At 52.0% G+C, this 4,673-nt stretch overlaps 1 pseudogene; it reads left to right on the forward strand.

Moving 5' to 3' along the window:
- Positions 1–1,374: 1,374 nt before the first annotated feature.
- Positions 1,375–2,449, forward strand: LOC125537847 (calcium-dependent protein kinase 13 pseudogene; annotated as a pseudogene).
- Positions 2,450–4,673: the final 2,224 nt, after the last annotated feature.

Raw genomic sequence — 4,673 nt, forward strand, 5'->3', positions numbered from 1 at the left:
TTTTCTCTCTTCGGGGCCATCTCGATCCGCAAAAACGATGAAGAAACGAAGAAGATCGGAGGGGGAGATGGAGGAGATGAGAGAGGGTCGAGAGAGGCAGTTCCTCTCTGCTCTTGGGGGTTGGGGGCGGGTGGGTGTGTGGGGAGAAGGGGGTGGGGCATGTGGCCGCACCAAATACCTATTCGCACCCTGCCGCCAGGGTTCCTGGTGGTAGGATCAGACAACCTACCGCCATGACCTGCGGCAGTAGGGTGCGACGGAGGGGGGGCGACGGCAGTTTGCGTGCTGACGTGGACAAGTTTCCTACCGCCGAGCCATTTGGCGGTAGCCTATGTATCCCTACCGCCGTGACCTTTGGCGGTAGCAAAAAGGGTCAGATGTCGAAAAAATTTGAAACAGGGGTCAGATCCCCAATTTAGACCACAAAAGGGTCAAAACACGAAATATTGCCACCCCGAGCTGCCATGAGTGTAGTTCAGTGTATCGGTCCTCTTCGCAAGAACCGAGGCGGGGTGCCGACCTCCTCCTTCGCGTCACCTTCCATCCCTCCCCACCAACTGCAAAAATCCAGGACGACGCACGCAAGCACATTGCGTATCCTCAAAATGAATAATTAAGAGCAACTCCAACGCGCTGACTCAAACAGACGGCGTTTTTGTCCATTTTTTGTCCGTTTGGGTTGGCCGCCCGCTCGGCGTTCGTCCTGTTTGAGATTTGGGTTGGCAATGATCCCAACGCGCCGACCCATATATGCCGGCGTGGCCGGCTGGCCGCCCTTTTTCAACAAATAGCATAAATTTTGCATTATTTCAAAAGCAAACATATAGTCCACAAACAAAAAATAGCATAGTTTCAACCGACGAGCGCCAAAGCACGTTGATATCATTGTGTGATCCGTCCATGCCAAAGAAAGAGTGCCAAATACAGACATCTTGAGATGCCACGGCCTCAAGTATGACAGTGCAAGCCTTGACATGTCCCTTATACTGCCCTTGCCAAGCAGAAGGGCAGTTCTTTCACTCCCAAACAGTGGCACTAGCTGTTGGCACCCGCTAGGCTTTCCCGGACCAAACGTGACCGTCGGGTGGAGACGAGAGGAGCGGAGAGGAGAAGAAGCCACCATGAAGCAGCTTCTGCCTTTCCCACCTCCTCGTTAAATCCATCCTCCCCAACGAACCCCACCCAGCCCCCTCTCTTCTCCTCTTCTCTCCCCTTCCTCCTCCACCCAGCCAGATCAGAGCAGATCAGTCTCGCTGCTTTTGCTCGCGATGACGGCTCCGTGAGAGCGAGGCAAGGGCGGGGCGGCAACCACCAACCAACCGAGGCGTGGGCTGGAGCTTTGATGCACCAGGCGCGGCCTCTCCCCATCCTTTGATGGTCAACACATGCGGTGGTTCCCTTAGATCCAAGTACCCGCACAGCTTCAAGCACCCCGCCTCCCAGCGCCACGACCCCGACCGCGAATACGACAACACCGCCGCCACCGGCTCCCCAAAGAAGCAGCAGCCCGGCTTGCAGCTGACCGCCAAGACGGACGGCCACGCGGCCCCCGCGCAGCCCGTCACAGCCATGAGGCGCGGCGGGGCGGGCGCGCCGGCGGACCTTGGCTCGGTCCTCGGCCACCCCACGCCCAACATGCATGACCTCTACGCGCTGAGCCGGAAGCTCAGGCAGAGCCAGTTCGGCACCACCTACCTCTGCACCGAGCTGGCCACGGGGGCCGACTACGCCTGCAAGTCCATCTCCAAGCGCAAGCTCATCACTAAGAAGGACATCGATGACGTGCGCCGCGAGATCCAGATCATGCACCATCTCTCCGGCCACCACAATGTCGTCGCCATCAAGGGCGCCTACGAGGACCAGCTCTACGTCGTCGCCATCCGGATTCCCTGTCAGCCTCATGCATGTGCCTCGATCGACCTTGTATTTTAGGGTAGGCGCAGATGCAATGCCTTGGGACGACGAGCGCATGTGAGCGGCAATTTAGACTATCCACAATGGTTAGTAACATAGACTAGTAACATGCATGTTACTAGTCTGTATTACTATCTCTATAGTGGGGAGTAACATATGTGTGGTAACATGCAACACTTCATTTATTAGACTATAGACTCATCTTGCCTTGATATATGTGATGTTACTGATACTACTAGTAACTAGCTATGTTACCACTTTTCTCTCTTTCTTCATTTATTGCTTGCCACATCATCTATTTTATTTAGATATGTGTGAGATTACTATCTATGTTACTCTCACTGTAGGTAGTCTTAGAGAGAGGGGGATTGAGCTGCTGGCCCTCTGTACCTGCGTCGCCAAAGTGGCACGGTTAGGCCTAGTCATTCGGTTTAACCGAACCGATCGGTCCGGTTCTTCGGTTTTTTGAAATTTTCGGTCTTTTTAAACTGCCAACCTATTGGTTCCTAGACAATTAGGTAACCGATATCTTTGAGACCCGAACTTTCGGTTCGGTCGTCGGGTTTAACCGAACACAACCCAAGTTCTCGGTCAGAACTAATTTACAATTATTTAATATGCCATGCATGCACATCTCTGCACATGCGACAGTGCAAGTTAGAATGAGATCGATGGCTACACGCTAGATTTAGAGCGTGTTTGGTTACATTGTCGATCGAGCCTGGCCCGGTGAGCCTAGCTCTATTGCGCTAGTTTGAGGTGATGCAGGCCAAAAAACCCTAGATGCACATAGTTTGGTTGCCTACATGCCCCTAGTTGCATGAGACAACCATTTTCGACCCGGCGTTTGGTTGCCCGCATTGCATTAGGCGCACATATGACATGGTGTTTGGTTGCAACCTGCATAAGGTGTTGTCACCACTTCTAACTAGTGGTGAGCTTACCACACAGAATCTGAACATGTACCGCCATCTACTTAAACAAATGACAGTTCATCCTAACTACTATCAAATGACAGTTCAAATTATTAAGAGCCATTGGCTAAATAGGGGATGGTTCATCAGTGCTACCAGATCTTCCTCTTCCTCTCCTCTGCTTCTTCTTCTGCTTCTGCTGCTGCTTCTGCTACTGCTGCTGCTGCTTCTTGTTCTTCTTCCATCTTCTTCAAATCCTGCACTGACCTCTGTTAAGACACATCGCCTCTGCCCACTCCAACCTTTTGTTCTTCCAAGCATCATTGTCAAATGCCTCCACACCATGGCCAGAGCTAACAACATCGTCAGGCTCGACATCTTCCTCGTCAGCCACGTGTTCATCAAAGCCCCACTGGAGGATCCAGTTGTGCAGAATGCAACAAGCAAGAACTAGCTTAACCTGAGTGGAGTATGGGTGGAATGGCTTCTGATCGAGGATCTTAAACCTATTCTTCAGAGCTCCAAATGCCCTCTCGACAGTTACTCTAAGGCTGGAGTGTCTGAGATTAAACAGCTCCTGTGCAGTCCTAGGATAGTTCCTACCAGAGAACTCGTTGAGATGGTACCTTGTTTTCCTAAAGGGTGGAAGAATACCCGGCCGACATGCATAGCCAGCATCTCCAAGGTAGAACTTTCCGTCGGGGATGTTGATCCCATCAGGTCGACTCATGCTATCAGTGAGAATGTTAGCATCATGCGCTGACCGCTCCCAGCCAGCCAGCACATATGTGAACTTCAGATCAAAGTCAACAACAACAAGCACATTCTGGCTTGTGTAGTGCTTCCTCCCCCTGTATGCTGCAGACTGTGACCTAGGAACTCTGGCAGTGACATGAGTACCATCTATTGCCCCAATGCAATTCTGAAAATGGCATCACAAGCCTGTGTTAGTGCTCAACTTGAACAATACAAGCATATCAAGCCATGAAAAGTGTATTATTGTCAATACTCACCTTGAAGTATGGATACCATCTTGGGCTTCCGCGAATCTTGGGTGGAGTCTGGCCAGATGGTCTCCTGATCATCTCTCCTCTAAGCTCCCCAACAGCATAAAGCACCTGCTTGAAGTACCTAGAGATGGTCCCCATTGATCTCCTGAACGTGTTGTGAATGACCCTGAACCTCTGGTTATGGCCAACAACATGGAGGAACATGGCCACTTGCTCTTCGACACTGGTGTTGATGCTATCTTGTAACAACCCCTTGCTCCTGAAGGTCTCGACAAGCCTGGCAAATGGTGCTCTTTTCATTCTAAGCATCCACAGAGCCTCGACGTCATTGCAGTTGTAGATGTAGTTCAGATTTTGGATCCTCTCCTGTTCCCGGGGAAACAATGGACCATAGCGGATCAAAGGTCTCCCAGCACGACGAATAGCTCTTTGGTGCATGAACATGACCCAGCCTGAATCACACTAATCAGTGTTGTTGCCTGGATTATTAGCCTCATCCGTGCGTCAATAACCTAGTCGACATCGATGGTTTGTTCAGTGGGAAATTGATCCTACACCTAGCTTAACGGCCTAACCATTGAGCTAACAAAGGGGGGAGGGGGTGCTGCTTATCGACATCGGAGACGAGGACGGCGTAGGGGGAGCCATGGCACATACTAGGTCAACCAGACGGTGGCCAACAGCAGGGGCAGCACCAGATCCACCGCAAACGCTGCCGCCTCTTTCGCCACCGCCGCCTATAGCTCAGATCTGAAATCGCAGCCGCCGCCGCCGGTGGTGAGGCAGTAGGGAAGAAAGGGGGCAGTGGCTATGGGTGAGCGAGTGAAAGGGGGTG

Source organism: Triticum urartu, chromosome 2A (genome assembly GCF_056163025.1).
Source record: "Triticum urartu cultivar PI428250 chromosome 2A, HENAU_Tu73, whole genome shotgun sequence".
NCBI classification, from domain to species: Eukaryota; Viridiplantae; Streptophyta; class Magnoliopsida; order Poales; family Poaceae; genus Triticum; species Triticum urartu.